Consider the following 22,168-nt stretch of genomic DNA (forward strand, 5'->3'; position numbering starts at 1 on the left):
CAATCCCAAAGAATGCTCAAACTACTGCACAGATGCACTTATCTCACATGCTAGTAAAGTAGTGCTCAAAATTCTCCAAGCCAGGCTTCAGCAATATGTGAACTGTGAACTTCCAGATGTTCAAGCTGGTTTTAGAAAAGTCAGAGGAACCGGAGATCAAATTGCCAACATCCGCTGGATCATCAAAAAAGCAAGCGAGTTCCAGAAAAACCTCTATTTCTGCTTTATTGACTACGCCAAAGCGTTTGACTGTGTGAATCACAATAAACTGGAAAATTCTGAAGCGATGGGCATACCAGACCACCTGACCTACCTCTTGAGAAACCTGTATGCAGGTCAGGAAGCAACAGTTAGAACTGGACATGGAACAACAGAGTGGTTCCAAATAGGAAAAGGAGTACGTCAAGGCTATACATTGTCACCCTGCTTATTTAACTTATATGCAGAGTACATCATGAGAAACGCTGGTCTGGAACAAGCACAAGCTGGAATCAAGATTGCCGGGAGAAATATCAATAACCTCAGATATGCAGATGACACCACCTTTATGACAGAAAGTGAAGAAGAACTAAAGAGCCTCTTGATGAAAGTGAAAGAGGAGAGTGAAAACGTTGGCTTAAAGCTCCACATTCAGAAAACTAAGATCATGGCATCTGGTCCCATCACTTCATGGGAAATAGATGGGGAGACAGTAGAAACAGTGTCAGACTTTATTTTTTGGGGCTCCAAAATCACTGCAAATGATTACTGCAGCCATGAAATTAAAAGACGCTTACTCCTTGGAAGGGAAGTTATGACCAACCTAGACAGCATATTAAAAAGCAGAGACATTACTTTGCCAACAAAGGTCCGTCTAGTCAAGGCTATGGTTTTTCCAGTAGTCATGTATGGATGTGAGAGTTGGACTGTGAAGAAAGCTGAGTGCCGAAAAATTGATGCTTTTGAACTGTGGTGTTGGAGAAGATTCTTGAGAGTCCCTTGGACTGCAAGGAGCTCCAACCAGTCCATCCTAAAGGAGAGCAGTCCTGGGTGTTCATTGGAAGGACTGATGCTGAAGCTGAAACTCCCAATACTTTGGCTACCTCATGCGAAGAGTTGACTCATTGGAAAAGATCCTGATGCTGGGAGGGATTGGGGGCAGGAGGAGAAGGGGATGACAGAGGATGAGATGGCTGGACGGCATCACTGACTCGATAGACATGAGTTTGAGTAAACTCCAATAGTTGGTGATGGACAGGGAGGCCTGGTGTGCTGTGGTTCATGGGGTTGCAAAGAGTCGGACGCGACTGAGCTACTGAACTGAGTATAACATTGCTTGAGCACAACACATTGTGTTTATCCATTCATCAGTTGATGCTCATTTGGGTTTTTTTTCACTTTTTGGGTGTTATAAATTTATGTGGATTTATGTTTCCATTTCTCTTGGGATATAACTAGGAGTGGATTCTGTAGGGGTGGATTTGCTGACTCATGTAACAGTTTATTTAACTTTTTGAGGAACTATCAAACTGTTTCTAAAGTGTAGTACCATTTTACATTCCCATCAGCAATGTTTGAGGGTTCCAGTTTATTCACAATCTTGGCAGCACTTGTCATCGTCATTTTGATTATAGTCATTCTCATGGTTTTGATGTAGTATCATTATGGTTTTGATTTGCATTTCCCTGATGATTAATAATGTTCACTTGTTCAAATTCTTATTGGACATTTGGATATCTTCTTTGGAGAAATATCTATTCAAATCCTTTCTCCACTTTAAAATTGAGTTTTTTTTTTTTTTTAGCTTTTCAGATTAAACATTTATTGGTCAGTAAGATTTTTTTAAATTTCATTTTGGAGCATAATTGATTAAGAATATTATGTTAGTTTGACTTACATTACCATATGTAAAATAGATAGCCAATGGGAATTTGCTGTATGGCTCAGGAAACGCAAACCTGAGCTCTATCAACCTAGAGGGGTGGGATGGGGAGGGAGCTGGGAGGGAGATTCAAAAGGGAGGGGATATATGTATACCTATGGCTGATTCATGTTGAAGTTTGACAGAAAACAACAAAATTCTGTAAAGCAATTATCCTTCAAAAAAAAATAAAAAGAATATTAGTGTCAGGTATATGGCAGAGTGATTCAGTTATACATATCTATTCTTTTTCAAATGGCTTTCCCATTTAGGTTTTTATAGAATATCATGCAGATTTTCCTGTGCTATAGAGTCAGTTCTTGTTGGTTATCTATCTTAAATATAGTAGTGTGTAGATGTCAATCCCAAACTCCCAATCTATACCCCACCATTCTTCTTTACTGGTAACCATAAGATTGTTCTCTAAGTTTGTGAGTCTGTTTCTGTTTTGTAAATAAGTTCATTTGTATCATTTTTTAAGATTCTTCATATAAGCATTATCATATGATATTTGTTTTTTCTTTCTGACTTACTTCACTTACTTAATTTATGATAATCTCCAGGTTCATCCATGTTGCTGCAAATGGCATTATTTCATGCTTTTTAATGGCTGAATAATATTCCATTGTATATATGTACCACATCTTCTTTATCCATTCATCTGTTGATGGACATTTAGGTTGCTTTCATGTCTTGGTTTTTGTAAACAGCACTACAATGAACGCTGAAGTGCATGTATTCTTTCAAACCTCATTTTTCTCTGGATGTATGCCCAGGAGTGGAATTAGTGGATCATATGGAGCATCCCTTGGACTGCAAGGAGATCCAACTGGTCCATCCTAAAGGAGATCAGTCCTGGGTGTTTGTTGGAAGGACTGACGTTGAAGCTGAAACTCCAGTACTTTGGCCGCCTGATGCGAAAAACTGACTCATTTGAAAAGACCCTGGTGCTGTGAAAGATTGAAGGCAGGAGAAGGGGACGACAGAGGATGAGATGATTGGATGGCATCACCAACTCGATGGACATGAGTTTGAGTAGACTCCAGGAGTTGGTGATGGACAGGGAGGCCTGGCGTGCTGCGATTCATGGGGTCACAAAGAGTCGGACACGACTGAGCAACTGAACTGAACTGAACTGATGGTAGGTCTATTTTTAGTTTTTTAAGGAATCTCCATACTATTCTCCATAGTGGCTGTACCAATTTATCTTCTTGTAGGAGGGTTCTCTTCTCCACACTCTCTCCAGCATTTACTGTTTGTAGATTTTTTGAAGAGCATCATTCTGACTGGTATGAGGTAATATCTCATTGTAGTTTTGATTTACATTTCTCTAATAATTAGCAATGTTAAGCATCTTTTCATGGGCCTCTTGGCTATCTGTATGTCTCCTTTGGATAAATGTTTATTAGGTCTTCTGCCCATGTTTTGATTGGGTTGTTTGATTGTTTATATTGAGCCTCATGAACTGTTTGTAAATTTTGGAGACTAATCCCTTATTGGTTGCATCATTTGCAAATATTTCTCCTATTCTGTGGGTTGTCTTTTTCTTTTGTCTATGGTTTCCTTGGCTCTTCAAGAGCTTTTGAGTTGAATTAGGTGCCATTTGTTTATTTTTGTTTTTATTTCCCTTACTCTAAGAGACTGCTTGAAAAAGGTCTTGCTGTATTTTATGTCAAACAGTGTCCAGCCTTACATAGGTCTTTAATCCATTTTGAGTTTATTTTTATGCTCGGTATTAGAGAGTGGTGTAATTTCATTCTTTTACATGTAGTTGTCTCATTTTCCCAGTGCCACTATTTTTTTTTTTGGCTGCACTGCAGCATGTGGGATCTTAGTTTCCTGACCAGAGATTAAACCCATACCCCCTGCATTGGAGAAAGAGAGTCTTAACCACTGGACTTACAAGGAAATCCCCAGCACCACTTATTTTTAACATTTTATTTCATATTGAAGTGTAGCCAATTAACAATGTTGTGATAATTTCAGGTACACAGCAAAAGGACTCAGCCATACATATACATGTATCTGTTCTCCCCCTAAAATTCCCCTTGCATCCAGGCTGCCACATAATATTGAGTAGAGTTCCCTGCCCAGGACCACTTATTGAAGAGACTCTCTTTTCTCCATTGTACATACTTTCCTCCTTTGTCATAGATTAGATGACCATAAGTGGGTGGTTTTATCTCTGGGCTTTCAATTCTGTTCCATTGATCTATATTTCTCTTTTTATGATGGCATCATACAGTTTGGATGACTGTAGCTTTGTAGTATAGTCTGAAGTCAGGGAATCTGATCCTCCAAGTTCATTTTTCTTTCTCAAGATTGCTTAGACTATTTGGGGTCTTTTGTGTCTCCATACAAATTTTAAGATTTTTTTCTTCTATGAAGATGCCAATTGGTAATTTGATAGGAATTGCATTGAACCTGTAGATTGCCTTGGGCTATATAGTCATTTTGACAATATTCATTCTTCCAATCTAAGAACATGGTATATCTTTCCATCTATTTGTGTCATCTTTGATTTCTTTCATCAGCATCTTATAGTTTTCAGAATACAGGTCTTTTGTCTCCTTAGGTAAGTTTATTCCTAGATAATTTATTCTTTTTGATGTGATGGTAAATGAGATTGTTTCTTTAATTTCTCTTTCTGATCTTTTGTTGTTAATGTATAGTAGTGCAACAGATTTCTGTGCATTAATTTTGTATCCTGCAACTTAACCAAATGCATTGATGAGCTCTAGCAGTTTCCTTTTAGCCTCATTAGGATTGTCTATGTATAATATCTTGTCATCTGCAAACATTGACAGTTTTACTTCTTTTCCAATTTGGACTCCATTTATTTCATTTTCTTCTCTGATTGCCATGGCTAGGACTTTCAAAACTATGTTGAATAAAAATGGCAAGAGTGGATCTTGGAGGAAATGTTTCTCCAATACACTGAGTATAATGTTACCTGTAGATTTGTCATATTTAGCTTTTATTATATTGAGGTATATTTCCTCTATGCCCACTTTCTGGAGATTTCTTTTAATCATAAATGGGTGTTGAACTTTGCCAAAAGCTTTTTTGAGTTGTCTTTTTTATTGTTATGAGTTGTTTCTATATTCTGAGAAAAGTCACTTATCAGATATATGATCTGCAATTTCTCCCATTCTGTGGATTGTCTTCATTTCCTTGATGATTCCACTGAAGCCAAAAGTTTTAAATCTTCCTTATTTATAAATTTTAATATAAAGACTGTGTATGTTTAAGATGCACAAAGTGATGATTTAATATGTATATATACGTATTATGACATGATTACACAGTTAAGCTTAGTAGCATATCATCTCATATAGTTACCATTGAAAAGTTTTTAATCTTAATGAAATCCAATTTATATTTTTTCTTTTTTTTTTAATCTCTTGTGCTTTTGAGTCCCATCTAGAAACCATTGTTTAATCCAAGGTCATGAAAATTTAGGTGTATGATCCATTTTCAGTTAATTTTTGTATCTGGTATAAAATAAGGGTCCAACTTCCTTCTCTTTTAAAAATATGCATATGCAGTTATCCCAGCACCATTTCTTGATTCTAAGAGCATTTTAAAATTTAGGTAAAAATACTTCAGAGGCTATGTTTACTCCAATATATTTATTAATATTATAGTACAATTTTTCCTCTCTGGGTGCTTTCTTGCCAGTCTATCAAAGCTTTGTAAACACTGTATTTAGAACAAAACAAATGTCTTCTGAATTAAAACCTCCAGACAGTAATGACTGACCACAAGATAGGTTTGTTCAACTATACACCCTCACTTACTGTTGTATATTAAAGTACTAAGGATAATATAATTATCCTATGTTGATTCTCCCATTCACACATATAGGATGAGGACCAAAGCAATTCTTATCCTAGATGCTGGTTCTTTGTGATATTATAACACCATTTTGCTCATTTGTGCTTATCACACTCATTCAACTGATGATATAAATACAAATTTGAAATGTGGTGAGTTACTCTTATATGCTATTAAAGTAACTGGATCTATAAAACAGACCAAAATAAGCTAGAACGTAAATGGGAAAAAAAAAAAGGTGAGTCCTTTTGTGGACTAACAGAAATGAATATACATAGATACTTCCTTCCCTTCCCATAGGAAGTCAGGTAAATGGAATGTAAAACATTCCATTATCCAAATGTTATAAAGAGAGTTGCAGTGGGATTTAAAATGTAGAATTCAAAAGATGTGGGTTCATAAGGTATCCGGAAAAATGAAAATTGTAAAGAAAGAATTTTTTGGTATATCATTAAACCAAGAACTCCTGGACCATTGATGGGGTTGTTTAGGCTCCTGAGCAGATGTAACTGTCATGTCACAATTCTAAGAGGAAGTTTCAGCTAACTGTCTCAGCTTCAAAACATTCTCTTTGCTTTGTTCACTGACTCCATAGTCATTAAACCCAAGGTTGTCCTTAGTTCATGAGTTCCATATCTAGAGGAAAAAAAAATCAACTTTCTTAGTGTAAATATTTTGTATTATCTGGTGACTTTATGGAACATAAGCCTCTGTTAAATGGCATTCTGAATCTAAGGACTAAGTGAAGAAGAAAATCCTAGACAAAACTTTGAGTCCACATAACATTGCTGAGCAGAGATATGGTAATGAAATTGGAAACCAAGCCATGCAGTCTTGTGCATTTGTTTCAGAATCACATTTATATTTAATAAAATTCTGTTTAGTTGCTCTTATGAGTCAAATGATAAAAATAAAATTTGAAGTCAAATTCTCCTTTTTTCTGTATATTGATTGAATAACTCCTTAGCATTCAGAAAATTCTAGGAAGGGATGTGAGTATCCCAGTATGTTCATAGGAGTTGATTCCTGTATTGTGAAAATGCCCACTGAGTTTGGTAACATACATATGGGAGTTCCTGAAAAATAACTATTACCCACAAATAGGAACTGAGTCAACACTTTTCCTTATTTCTTCTGAACTTGATTCTTACGAATAAGAACTGAAAGCCAAATAGTGTCATCATAGCCAAAGGGAATTTGACTGGAAGAATTTGATATAATTTATTAGCTTTTACAACTTTCTCCATGCTTATTACATTCTTTTCTGGTGTCTTCATTCCTTTAGTACTTAGTCTAAACGTTTAAAGCAGAAATGGTGTCCATTGTCTATACAGTTCACAAAAAAGTACAAGATTCACTCACAGACAGTCTTGGAGATGAGAAGAGAGGAGTCTCTAGGGAAAGATGGGTAAGAACAGTATTAGAGAAAAGAAATGCAGGCTATAGAATTCAGTATTATAATTTTCAAGTCATGTAATACTAAAACTCAAGCCACCAAACTGGGTGAATTTATTTTCCATAAAATTCTTGTCAGTAGCTACCACGAGTCATGAGTCTTTATCAGCATGAGTTCACAGGCCTACATGAGGGACAAAAAGGTGCACTTTCAGATTACCCTGGGCCAGAGACTGGAGGTGATTTGTTGGTTGGTTCCCTCAGGTGAGATTCTCTTGAATCAGCCACTGATAGCAGAAACCCTAAGAACAACAGACAGCATAGAATTGATGACCATACCCCACCCCAGAAACTAGGCTGCCTAGTTTCTGGCATAGACCCAATCAGGTCTCCTTTCAGAACCTGCAGTTGCCCTTACTGTCTTGTGACTTCTGATTACACATGGGGTTGTTTCCACACTCATACCTGTGACTGAATTGAACAGCTGATTGCCTCACTTTACCTCATATTACCTGATGAGATCAAGCAATGGTGTATTAACTTCAAGGGCGCAGGGATGGTGAGCAGAGGCAAAGCAAGCACAAATATGAAAGCTAGCGCCTAGGGTCTTATGAAAAGCATGCATTTTTAGGATATTAGAACAATAAGTTGTAGTTAGCTTAATTCTGAATTCTAGGGCTGATTCTAAGCAAAGCAAAATTCCTCATTTTCTGGGCAGAGTAAGTCTGTACATGTGGTGGCCTTGATATCTTCTCCCTAGGCAATCACTTCTCTTACCTTAGAGCAGCGCAGCCAGGTTGCCAAGGACTTTTTCCTCGCATCAAGGGGCTGATTCATGAAACAGTGCCTTGCTGGGTTACACTGTGTCCTGGATTTTAAAAAGTGAGCAGGAGCCAGGGTGTGGATTGTCTATGCAATTCTTGTGTCAGCATGTCCTGGTATTTAAGCGAAGTGTAAGTGCATGCTCATTTGTGTGAAGAAAACCCAACAAAGGAATAAAATCATTATAGGCTTCTTTGCTGACAGCAAAGTAAAATCTTCTGGTCGGCTGTAGAAATGGATGAAAACTGATTATTTTTAAAAGCTCTGATATTGGAATGCACTAAAGTAATTTCTTTTTAATTGGAGAATAATTGCTTTACACTGTTGTGTCAGTTTCTGCCATACAACTGTGTGAATCAGCCATAAGTATACGTGTGTCCCCTCCTTCTTGAGCCTCCCTCCCACCTCTCACCCCTCCTACCCCCCTAGATTGTCGCAGAGCGCTGGGTTGAGATCCCTGTATCCCTGCAACTTCACATTAGCTATTTATTATACATATGGTAATATGCATGTTTCAGTACTTAAAGTCATTCTTTTCATGCACTATCTGTTTATTTCATCTCATTAAATTTTATAAGCCTCCCACATGGCAGAATTTTATCCTTTTTACAAATGGAAAACTGATTTTTTTAGAATCATAATTAATTAACAATAAAGTTAAAGAAACATAGCCCTGAATTTCTTAATCTCTGTTTATGATAGAAGGATGGGAATAGTCTAAGTTATTACACTTCCATGATAAGTTTATTTCCTATGGATGAAAAAGATGCTATTCTTTCTGTGTTCTTAGAATTTTTTTAAAAAACATGAGAACAAGAGAAGGAGAATACACATTTTAAGGAATTTGTTCAAAGCAAGAACCTACATACTTGCTCTTTTGTTTTAGTTTTAAGTAAACTTTTTTTAGAACAATTTTAAATTTATAGAAAAATCATGAGGATACTATGGAGAGTCTCACATACCCCATACCTAGTTTCCCCTATCATTAACATCTTACCTTAGTATGGTATAGTTGTCATAATTAATGAACCCTTATCAGTGCATTATTGCTAATTAAAGTCCATAATTTATTGAGATTTCCTTAGTTCTTGCCTACTATCCTTCTTCTGTTCCAGGATCCCATCCAGGATATGATGTTGTATTTAGTCATCATGTCTCCTTAGACTCCTCTTTGACAGGGACAATTACTTAGACTTTCTAAGTTTTTGATGACCTTGATAGTTTTGAGAAGTGCTTAGTTTTTTTATTTTGGCTATATCTATATTTATGTTAGTACTTTAAGAATGTCCCTCTTTTGAGATTTTTTTTAATGTTTTTCTCATAATTAGACTGGGATTAGCATCTTTGAGAGCAAGACCACAGTGATAAAGTGCCATTTTCATCCCATGACATCAAAGGTGCTATCAACATAACTTATCACCATTAACGTTGACCTTGGTCACCCTGGCCGAGGTAGTGTTTGTCAGGTTACATGTTCTTTTGAAATATTATTTGATTATACAGAGTGATCTCTTTATTAAAAATTATTGGCTTCAATTTTAAACATAATTTATCTGAGTAGCAGTAGAATTAGAACTAGCTGCACAGATTACAAAACATAAGAGATGACATTGCATATTTAAGACAGTGACAGGAGGAGGATTTACACAACAAAAAAAACTGGTTTAGTGAATCTTAAAGTTCATCGTGTGCACTATTCCTAGGAATAGGTCGATACTCTGGGTTCTTCACTAGCATATTTTACTTTGTAAAACAAGTTGCAATCATTCTTTGGTTTGTTTCCCCACAACACTGCTAATAAGAAAGCAAAATAGGGCTTCCTTGATTCACTTCCAACAAATAAATAAAGGAAGAGCTCTGGAGACAGAGAGACTTGTGTTTGATTTTGAACTTAGCCACTTTCTACTCTGTGATCTTTGGGAAAACTTTTTGGAGCACCTGAGCTATAAAAGGGGTCAGTGGCTATATGTACAAGAGTACAAAATGAGTAATGTGAAGTAGGTTGAGCAAGGAGACATGGATTACTACAAGGTGGAAAATATGAATTACATGGCTCTTATACATCTGTAAAAATGTTTGTTCTTAATGTCCATGTGCTTTATGGCACAACAGAAAATACAAAGCAGATATTTTGCTGAGGCCTTGTGTGTGGTGGAGAGACTCAGGCCCATTAAGTAATCATCTTATCATCCCGCAGTTAGGTGAATGACGTTTCAAGAGCTTAGAATTTAGAGTCAAAAGAATTGAGTCTATACCTTGAATCTGTCACTTCCAACTGTATGGCACTGGCCACATTTCTTAACATCTCTTAGCCTTGTAGTCTATAAAATGAGTGTAATGTGGGGATTAAACAAAAGCATCTAGCACATCAATGAATATTAATTACGTATGAATTTTAATCAGCTTTGGAGAAGCTGAGTCAGCTTGCCTCTGGAATGGCTAGCAAAAAGCTACAGAGCGCTCTTAGCTGTATTTTCAGTGAGGGAACTGGGCTCATACTCTCCTAGAAGGCCATCATTTTGACATTTTGTTAAAGGCTCATTCTTAATTTGACTCAGTTATTTTAGGCAAGAATGTTTTCAAAAGACCTAAGTGATGTTATTAACAAATGGGTTACATCTTCTCTTCACAGAGTTAAGCCTCTAATTATATGTTGAGCTGATTTATTAGTACTGCAGGCTTAAACATTTCCTAACTATTAAAGCTGACTACAGACTCAGGATAACTGTCCACATGCAAGGGATCTGAATGGCAAAAACTCCGCAGAGGAAGAGATGATACCTGGTGAATGAGTCACAAGGAAAGGCTCAGAGAAAGGTATTAATTAGGGTAATAGGAAATTATAACAAGTAAAATATGGGTTAAGTATCAGTGAATTTCCCTTAAGGACATACTTCCTATGATAGGAGGGAAGAGTCTTTTAAAAGAGATGATTAAAACCTCCAAGCTTAAGACCTTTAAAACGAGACTGAACAGAGTCCTTATGAACATACCAGAGAAAAGAATCCTGCCCTGGTTGGGGGAGTTGGGAGGTGGTGGGTGATCTAATGCCCCTTTGCACTGCTAAGGACTTTGAGTTGCCCGTCTACCCAGGAACAGAACACATTGCAAACCATCAAGTACACAGTTGCTTTTCTTGATCTATGTTGTTGTCATTCCTGTGGGCACTATTTTCTTTCGGGGCAACCTTCCAGTATCGCTGATATTAACATAAAAATTCTCTAGGTCTGTCTTTGTTTTTAGTTGTTATGAAGAAAAAATATGAAGAGCATATTTTCATTGTTCTTCCAGCAAAGGAAATTTTATTTCTTAAGATAAACAGATTAAATATCAATTTCGGTTTCATCAAAAGGAAGATCATTTTTTAGAGGGTGTTTAAAACAACAGAAGTTTATATTCTTGGTTTGGGGGTCCGGAAGTCTAAAATCCAGGTGTTGCCAAGGTTGATTTTCTTTGGGGGCTTCTGAGGGAGAATCTGCTTCATGCTTCTCTCTAGCTTCTTGTGGTAGCCAGAAATGCTTGTGGTCCTTGGCTTGTAGCTGCATCACTGCAGTCTCTGCCTCCTCTATCATCACTTTATGTTTAGGAAGATAATTTTTTAATGCTAAACTGACGTTAACTTTCTCAGACTTAATTCTTTCCTTTTTTAGTTGATAAGAGTATTGGAAGTTTGGCAACATCAAATAAGTAGGGATGAGCTGCATCTCTCAGGAACCCCACCAGTGGATGTGTATTTAAGGAATAAGGAGTTGTTAACAACCTTCACTATACTAAGCCCAACTAGGAGAGAATGCACAGAGACCCATAGTTCTATTTTTAGCAGCTTTGTGTCCCACCTGTAGTAACCACAACTGCCTTGATCTGTGTCTGAAGCAACGCTGAGCCGTAGCACTCCTCCTAGGCCCATTTCCAGCTTGAATTTAGCCGCCACACCCATCACACCACATGAACAGGCTAGATGGCCACCATGGTGGAGTGATTTCAGGGTCCTGGGAAGGTCCTCCTTACATGCCTGGTTGGTGATATGTACAAGCATTTTTGTTTAATTAGCATCAAGGTGTGCATCCTTTCCCGACCACCTTTCATCATCCACCTCTTCATCCTGCTCCTGTCCCACTCTTCTCTTCTCCATCTCTCCTCTTTTTCCTCCCAGGTTCCCCAAACTCGTGACACCAATATTTGCTTTGTACCCTTATTTCACTTAATAGCCAAATCCTGTTAAATTCACTTCCAAATATCTCTGAAAAACATCTATTTTTCTCCACTGCCTTCGTCTGATCCACATCCATCTCTCTTTTGGATTATTACAACAGCCTCCTGAACTGGTCTCCTTGCATCTCTTTGTGTCTCCCTTTAATCTGTGGTCCACAGAGTAGCCAAGGTGATCTTTTAAAAAATTAACCCATTTTAAGAGATTTAAAACAGGAGAGAATATGGAGGAAAGGGAACCCTTGTGCACTACTGGTGGAAGTATAAATTGGTGCAGCCAGTATGGAAAACAGTATGGAATTTGCTCAAAAAATTAAAAATAGAACTACTATATGATTCAGCATTCTGCTTCTGGGAATTTATCTGAAGAACATGAAAACACTCATTCAAAAAATATCTGCACCTCCATGTTCATTGCAGCATTATTTACAATAGACAAGATATGGAAACAACTTAAGTGTCCACTGATGGATAAATCAATAAGAAAAAAAATATATATATATACTATATTATTGTATAGTATATAATTATATAACACCATATACACACAATGTAATATTATTCAGCCGTAAATAAGGAAATCCTACCATTTGCAAACCATGAGTGAACCCTGAGGGCATCATGCTAAGTGAAAGAAGTCAGACAAAGACAAATTTCATCTGACCGTTTTTTAAAAATTTATCTATTTTTAATTGAAGGATAATTGTTTTCACTATTGTGTTGGTTTCTACCAAACCTTTCTTATATGTAGAATCTGAATTTTTAAAAAAACCAAACTCATAGATGAGAATAGACTGGCGGTTGCCAGAGGGGCTAAAAAAATGTGTGAAGGTCGTGAAAAAGTGCAAACTTCTAGTTATGAGATAAACAACATCTGGGGGTGTAATATTCAGCGTGGTGCCTATAGTTAATAATACCATGTTATATATTTGAAAGTTACTAAAGAGAGTAGATTTTAAAAGTTCTCATGCTAAAAGGAAACTGTAACTATGTGTGGTGATTGATGTTAACTAGACTTACAGTGATTATTCCACAATATATATAAATATTGAATCACTGTGTTGTATACCTGAAACTAATATCATTTATATTTCAATTCTATCTTAATTTAAAAAAACAAAACAAAACCTCCGACAATAATCTGATTTGTCATGCCCTTGCTTAAAGATACTGCTTACTTCCCTTCTGCCTTCAAGATGAGTTTCAGCTCATATTATACACAGCTTTCCTCTCCAGCCTTATCTCCCTCCTCTTTCTGTCTCACATTCAATGCCTCAGCTATGCTGAATTGCGGGCAACTCTCCAAATATTCTGACTCTTTCTTGCTCATCTTAGTTCCTTCTACCTTAATGCTATCTACCAATCCTTTTTCACCTGAATAACTCTCTGTAATCATACTGATTTAACAATAGACAATTTGTTCTTCAAATATCTTTCCATAGTCCCCCAAGACAGGATTAAATGCCTGTCCTGGGTACTCCTGCACCCACTATGTCCATCTCTCTACAGCTCTATCACACTCTAACATGTTGGATAGGGACAGGGTCTTTTTCCCTGTGTCATTTCTTCCCCACTCAGGGATCAAACCCGAGTCTCTTGTGTCTCCTGCACTGGCAGGAGGGTTCTTTAGCACTGCACCACCAGGGAAGCCCATGGAAAGTAGGGAGGGAATGATTATGACATGCTTAGAAGGCCAGATTAACAAGTGGGATAGGTTCTGGCCACAATAAATGAATTCAGATGTCAAAAAATGCAAAACAACCTGACTCTAAGAGCCTTTTTCTATATTGAGTGAATTGAGGATATCTGAAGAAAAAAATCTGAGGTAAATGAATAATATTATCATTACTGAGAAGCAGTTACTTTCTCTTTGGGGGTAGATTTATTTTTTATTCGGCGACTGTGTGCCATTTGCATTTGCAAAGGCCCTTATTTGGTGAAATCCTTCTTTAGAAAGTGTAACAGTCAATAATCTACTTACAAAGGAGAGAAGATAATATCATTAGAAACATTTATTCTTGTGAATTTACATAAATGTAGAATGCAAACAAAATAACGTTTCCTGGATAGTCCCATACAACTTCGCACTTTGGGAGAAAATAAAAATTGACTACAGATTTCTAGTAATTTTTTTCTTTTATAAACTATTAAGTAATTTGGAGTGACTAATCCAGCTGTCGTTAATCATCTGGCTTGCTTCTGGCAAGAAACACGTTAATGGGTAGAAATCAGAGGGGACATTATAATTAGAAGAGCAAAGAAGAACCATATAATGCTCTCCTTATAAGAATCACCTATTGTTGGGGGACTTATATTGTAACACTTTAATTCTGGAGCTCAAATCAGTCACCCTCATCTGACCAAAGTGTTTCTCTTTGCCCTTCCACCAGACTTCCCGCTGCAGATCTGCTTTTACCTCAGTCCTCCTGTATGGATTCATGTTGCTGGGCAAACAGCTTCTGATTATTTTACATTCAGGGGGTTGGGGGTGGCTGGAAAGGAGAGAGAGGGAGGGAGGGAGAGAGATGTAGGGGTCAGGGAGAGAAGAAGAAAAAAAGGAAAGAAAGGGGGAAATGAGTGAAAAAGTCTCTGCAGAGGTACTGGAAGCCAATACATATGGTTGAGGTATATGTACTTATCAAGGCCTATCATACTATCTTGCCCTGGCTCTATTCTTTCTGAAATTTCAACACCTTGGCATAAAACTGCCACCTCTGTAAAACTTCTTGGGTGAAAGACACCCTGAACATATTTCTGGGAGAAATGTCTTCTTAGACACGTTTTATAAATGAGGATACAGTTGGGAGTTCCCAGAAAGTACTTGGCTGGTACTGGTCAAGAAATTGATCTAGCTCTAAGTTCCCTGATCCACTCCTGAGGATGCCAAGGGAGAAGAAAAAGATTGAGGAATCCCAGAACCTGACATTCAAACTGTGAGAAACTCCTGGGAGGACAGAGGGAGGCTAGGCCTGGGTGAGAGGAGCATGGTAGCCTAGAGCAGAAGACCATTCTGTGCTCTGAATCAGAGTCAGCTGAGGGAAAGCTTTTTATCTTGGGTGGACGCTGATATTCTTTCCTCCCTCTCCACTTCCTATTTCCCATAGAATAGGTGATTGCAATTCAGAGAGGCAGCTCTTGAAAAAATAGTTCCATACGCCAAGGCACAGGAAGATTTCAAAGCAGTCTGCCTACTTGATGGTCAGGAGAGCAAGCAGAGTGAGTGATAGGAGGGTGACATAACACCATAGACCTTCCTTGAGGAATATCTCCTTCCTGGTGCCATATACACTCTGGGGGGTCCTAGGTGGGGTCTACACTTTTGCTCCTTCAGCTTGGAAAAGTTAGCAGCTAAAGAAGTAATTTTTTGAGGTGTAAGCCTTTTAAAAGAAGAGAAACTGAACAACTGACACTAGATAAAGTAGAATTAATGCACTAGAGAGAAGAAGAAAAAAATTAAGCCAAATAAAAATCCTCGAAGAAATTAAGGGAGAGTATTAGGAACACAACACACACATGGATGTTTATAAGAATGAATCAGTGGAAGAAGCATGGACATCAGAACGTAAGAGTTAAAGAGCTCAACACACTTGAAGATGCATTAGTGACCTCTGGAAGATCAGAGAACTCTCCCAGGAAGCACAGGCAGGAAAGTATAAAGCAAAGGCATAAGATACAGAAGATAGAAATTTGTATAAAAAGTTGAGATCTATGTAACAGGAGTCTTGGGAAGAGGGAACAAAGAAAGGGAGGAAGAAAATTTTGCCATTTGACAGCATGGATGCCAAGTGAAATAAGTCAGAGAGAGAAAGATAAATGATATATGAGACTTCAATTATATACATGAAATCTAAAAACGTTGCATTATACCAACAAAGAGTAGAGTGGTGACTACATGCTAGAGTAATGAGGGAAAGAGGGAGATGGTGGTCAAAGGGTACAAACATCCAGTTATAAGATGAATAAGTTCTGATTATCTAATGTACAGCCTGGTGACTATAGTTTATAATACTGTATTATATATTTGAAAGTTGTTAAGAGAGTAGATCTTAAGTGTTCTCACCACAAAAAAAGGAAAAAAATGGTAATCATGTGAGGTGATGGATATATTAACTAACTTACTGTGGTAAATCATTTCACAATATATGAGTGCATTAAATCATCACATTGTACACCTTAAGCTTACACAATGTTATATGTCAATTGTATATTAATAATACTGGAGAAAAAGCAAAAATAAAAACCAAATAAATGGAGGAAAAGAAATATTTGAAGAAATGATAAACTAGAATTTTTCAGAACTAAGGAAGTATATAATACCTTAGGTTTTAAAAACTCATGGATTGGTAAGTTGAGTAGATGGAAACAGAAATCAAAAATCAAATCTGGGAGCAATATACTCACACTTTAAGAACATCAGCCAAAACCGAAAAATTCTACAAACTTTCAAAATGGGGATAAGGAATGGGAACAGGGAATTATACCTATAATGGAACAAGAATGAGATTGCTATCATTGACATTAAATGAGTTAATATATGTAAATCACTTAAAACATTCCCTTGCACATGATAAGCATTCTGTATGTATTAGCTATTGTTATTATATAACTTCTCAACAACAACCTTAGATGGATAAGATAATAGGGTAATATTTGTGTTACTGGTTAACACAAAGTGTTAAAAAGATCTCTGAACTTCAGGTTTTATATTCTCAGTGATGTAAGACTGAGAAAATATATAACAGAAGATTCTCATTAAATACACTCTTGGACAAATATTTACAGAGGGAGATAGATATTGCAGGATTCTATAGCTATATAGGGAGTAAAGTTTGACTTCATATTAAAAAGAAAGAATCAGAGGACTTCCTGGTGGTCCAGTGGTTAAGATTCTTTGCTTCCGATGTAGGGGGCGTGGGTTCAATCCCTGGTCCCACATGCTGCACAATGTGGCCAAAAAAAAAAAAAGAAAAGAGAAAATGCAAGAATCAGGAAGAGAAACAAGATACGTCTATAATAATTCCAGACAAAGCCTATGTGATACCAAAATCACCAGAAGCAGAGCAACCAGAGAAAAGTGAACATATGCTGAACTAAATCTGTTTTTTGTAAATGAGAGAGTGGCAGTTATAGATATTATTAGCTCATGAAATTAATGAGGAAAGCATTCATTTTAATAAATTAAGTATCAATGAAAAATAAAATGCTCTAGTATGCTAGTATGTAACTTTCAAACTAGCTGAAGAAAATTCCATATTTCTAAGCAAGTTAGGAGTCTTAGGCTAGGTATCCCCGAGAAAGCAGAATCTGACACAAGGGCTTACATGCAGATAGTTTATTTGGGAAAGGGATGGCAGTGAGTAGGAGTTGGGGACTGGAGGAGGGAAATAGAAAGAAGGGAGGAAAAGCCAAAATGCATTATGGAGCTGTGGACAAAGAGTGGTCCTCATGGGACATTTTAAGAAGCTGTGGAAGATGTTCCTAGCAATTGTCTGCCTCCCCAAGGACTGAAAGAAGAGTGTAGTGCCCATGAGCTGCCAAGTGACACTTTGGGTCTGCCCGTGAATAAACAGACCATGCTATGCTGCTGTATCAGATAAGCCCTGGGGCAGGAAGCAAGAAAGTGAGAGTTCGAAGATGCAGCAGAGTCAGGCACTGTTAGGACACACCCCTGTAAAGCTGATCACGCCAAGAAAGGCGAGCAAAATGCAGGGTGAGGATATGTAAACAAGGCGCAAGAGCCACCTGATGCCTTAGGAAATAAAGATAAAACAGATAAAACACGAAATACCAAATAAAACACAAAAACAATGATAAAGAAACACAAAATTATATTTTAGAGATGGTGGTGGTTTGGTCCTTCAGGTGTGTCCAACTCTTGCGATCACATGGACTATAGCCTGCTAGGCTCCTCTGTCCATGGCATTTTCCAGGAAGAATATGGAGTGGTTTGCCATTTCAGTCCTAGTAAATAATAATGAGGCTTCCCTGGTGGCTCAGATGGTAAAGAATCTGCCTGCAGTGCAGGAGACTCGGGTTTGATCCCTGGGTCCGGAAGATACCCTGGCAAAGGCAATGGGAACCCACTCCAGTGTTCCTGCCTGAAGAATTCCATGGACAGAGGAGCCTGACAGGCTATAATCCATGAGGTCACAACGAGTTGGACACGACTGAATGATATAATGAAGATCAATATGAATAAACTCACCAGTAAATGTTCAGCTTCAAAAAGAGAACGAAACTGAGCAGCATGTTCTTAAGAAGAAAGAAATTTAAAATGAAAAAATCCAAAAAAGTTGAAAATGAAAGATTAGAATAATACCTATCAGGCAAATTTCAAACCATTGAAAGTAGTACTACACGTGAAGAGTTTTTAAGACATAACTCAGTAACTGATCCTTTAAGAGTCAAAAATAAGAAACAACTTACAATATTTAAACAGCTAATATATTTGAACTAATAGATATGTTACAGAAATGTATGCCTATCAAACAAAGAATGCATATTCTTTTATTTCTATTATTATTTTGTTGAGTATAGTTGACTTAAAATATTATATTAGTTTCAGATATATGTTAGTTTCAGATATTGATTTGATATTTTTATTATATAAATTATGAGAAAAACATGAAATGTATAACTGGCCCAAGAAGAAATAGAAAAATTTAATAGACTAATACAATTAAACTTTTATGGTAATCAAAGCATTTGTGCAATTTTATAGTAGAGTTTTACTGAATTATTAAAGAACTGTTCAACTTTATATGAGTTATTCCATAAAAATAGAAAAAGAGGGAAAGCAGCCTAAGTAAATTTACCATGCTAGTAAGATCTTGATTTCAAACCCAGATGAGAACAGTGTAAGAAGCAATATTACTTATAAACACAGACGAGAAAATTCTAAGCACAGTTATTTGCTAGTAGAACCAGTGTATTTTTAAAACCAAAAATATGACCAAGAAGGTTTTGTTTTGAGAATACAAAGGTGGTTTAACATAAAATCTATATATTCAGGGACTAGAAAAAAATTTTCTTGTTCAAATTGCTGGAAAAATGATTTGGTAAGGACTATTTTTAAAAACTTTTTTTAGAAGTATAAGTTTTCCCTAGATATAAAGATAGGCTTTATATCTACTAGCTACTTTATATCTACTAACCTTTATAACCAACATCATACTTTATAGAGAAACTCTGAAGGTTGGCTGCAATCATAATGTGATATGATAACAGGAGTTCTGGCCATACAGTAGTACTTGAAAACAAGATAATAGATATTGGATTAGAAAGGAACAAACAACTGCCATTTTTCAGGTCTATATTAAAAAATTTCAAAGGAGTTAGCAGACAAAATATTGAAATATTAAACGTGTTGTGAGAGTTCAGCAAATTTGCCAAACAAAATCAGCTTAAAAACTTCAACCAGCAATAATTAGCTAAATATATTAATCGAAAGGAGATACCATTTATGGTAACAATAAAAACTGTGGCGTCTAGGCACTAACTTAACTATATAATACACAAGAACTCACAGAAAATTTTAAAGCTCTAGTAAGAATTTAAGAAGAGAATCTGAGTAAACAAATTAAATAACAACATAACATTTTTCTCTTAATATTGACCTAAAAATGTTAGTGAAATTCCAGCAGAATGTTTTCAGATTGTAAGATTTATATGGAAGAATAAAAGTCTCCAAATTACTAGGTAAATTTTTAAATATAATAGCAAAGCTGGATGACTCAGCTTGGGCTTTAAGATACACTTCCAACCTTAGCAATAAAAGCAATGTGGTGTTGGTATAAGAACAGACAAAGAGACCAATGTGACTGAACAGAGAGCTTATAAACAGGCCGACAGGTATGTAAAACCTAGTTTATGACTGAGGAAGCATTATAAAGCAGTAGAGAAAAATAAATTTTTAACATTATTCTGGCTGTGCTGGTTTACCATGTGAAGAAGAATAAGGTAGCTTTTTACTTTATTCCATATACAAAGATAACTCCCAATAAATGAAAAAGCAAAAAGTGCAAGGTTAAACTATAAAGCTAATATATAGAATGTAAAGGAATATTTTCTAACTCCATCCTATGGAATGGCTTCTTGGATGAAGTACAAATGATACTGCTCAAAAGTGATGGCTATAACTATATAAAATTTAAGAATTTCTGTTTAGTGAAGTGTACTATAGACAAAGCTAACAGGTCACTGGAAGAAAATATTTGCTAGCTCTAAAACTAGAATAAACAAAGAACTTCTCTAGTAACTACAAACCGAAAAATGCAGCGGGTAAAAAGAACCATGGCTATAGAAATGATTCACAAAATGAAAAATCCAAAAAGCTAGTAGGTGTATGAAAAGATAACCTCGCTAGTAAGCAGGAAAAAATAGAAAATTTAAGTAACTTTTTAATATCATATTTTACTGATCTGAGAGGCAAAAGTTAGAAGCAAGATAATGTCAAGTAAAATCTAGGTGGAAACAGGAAAAGGGAAAACTGGAAGTAGGGTTGGAAACAGGAAGAACCATTCTGGAGAGCAGTCTGTCACTACTTATGTTTAAAAAGTATACAGATATAGATCTATCTATTCAGTTTCCTGTAAATCGTGTTCCTTCATTTATATCCCACAAAATATTCTCACAGACCCATAAATAGTTACATACTGGGTGGTATGTAATAAGAGTGGGGACAACGCAGGTGCAACTACTAGGGGAATATGTAAGTAAAATGTAACCAATGAATATTTGGAATACCATATCGCAGTTAGAATCATACCCTAGATATACATACAGCAACATGGATAGACGTCATAAACATACTGTTAGTGACAAAAGTGATGCACATATTAATGCAGTTTTCAAAGATATGTGCACATCAAAGACTATTAAGCAAATTAGAATGTCTATTGGTGAATGGAGTGGGTATTGGGATTGAAAGGAGAAAAATAAGAAATAAAACATGAAAAAATATCTGCATAAAGCCAGGAACCCAAGAATATAATAAACATAACCATGTTTCCAGAGTCTGAAAGAAAAAAAAATCCAATGCCTTATTCTCTAATTTTTCATACAAACTCTCCCATAATTCAGAATATAGGATGTAAACACATACACACGCACCCTGTAAGAACCAAGCCAGGACCAATTATTTCTAAAGCCTTAACCGGAAAGGTTTATTTTTGTTCCTAATAACTAGTCAAATCAATTAAGACATTTATGCTCATTTATACTTTTATTTTCTTCTCCTTACGCAGATTTCTCTGCACAGTCAGCACCACACCCCCACATCAGTTACTCTGCACAACTTTGGTGAATCAATAAAATCAAATGCTGAAAGTAACTTGTAAAACTAAACATAAATTAAAACTAATTTAGTGTCTCCTCTAGGTATTGAATCTTTGTATAGGTTAATTGGAAAATCGGGTAATTATACAGCAATTTTGACTAGTAAAGAAGCATGAAATTAAACACTGTACTTCTCCTCTTGTTTAGCAGCAAATTTCTCATCAGAAATGTCAGGTCAATAACTTTTTTTACCAAAGTTATTGAAAAATAAAGCTCAGTTTCCAAACAGAGTTTATTAACTTCTTAAGAAACTGAAAAAATATAATGGTTAACTAGAGTATTGCTACCCTCCAAAACAATATAATTAAAAATATTCAAATATAAATAGTTAACATTTAGTATGAGCTTACTGGGTTCTCTGCAATAGTTAAGTGACTTATAAGGTATTGCTGTCATTATTATATTTTTTACAAAAGAGGAAAACAAGGCTTAGAAATAGAAACCATTTAGGTGAAGATAACATGGCTACTAGGTGGCCACAATGATAAAAAGCAGCTAGTTTTTAAGAGACATCTCCTCATGTCTGTAATAGGGCAGAGCAGCAGTTTCTGAATTTTCCAGGGTTAGTAACAGGTCAAAAGTAGGTGATGTGTGGACACATGCCCTTTACTTGGAGATGAGATTCTGCTCCCCTGATGCCAGTTTGCTTACCTAGTGATCATTTTGGCC

General features: G+C 36.3%; 1 long non-coding RNA gene across 4 annotated transcripts in view; it reads left to right on the forward strand.

The window, feature by feature from the left end:
- The window catches only part of LOC133072088 (uncharacterized), a 90,108-nt gene that overhangs the window by 20,478 nt on the left and 47,462 nt on the right, over positions 1–22,168 (forward strand). Inside the window, exon 1 of one of the 4 annotated variants that reach the window (XR_009696624.1) lies at positions 2,152–3,041. The exons of the other annotated variants lie outside the window; for them this stretch is intronic. This is a non-coding gene — a long non-coding RNA (uncharacterized LOC133072088). Of the gene's footprint in view, positions 1–2,151; positions 3,042–22,168 lie in introns of those variants that run through there. 4 annotated transcript variants of the gene reach the window in all.

Source organism: Dama dama, chromosome 18, assembly GCF_033118175.1.
Source record: "Dama dama isolate Ldn47 chromosome 18, ASM3311817v1, whole genome shotgun sequence".
NCBI classification, from domain to species: Eukaryota; Metazoa; Chordata; class Mammalia; order Artiodactyla; family Cervidae; genus Dama; species Dama dama.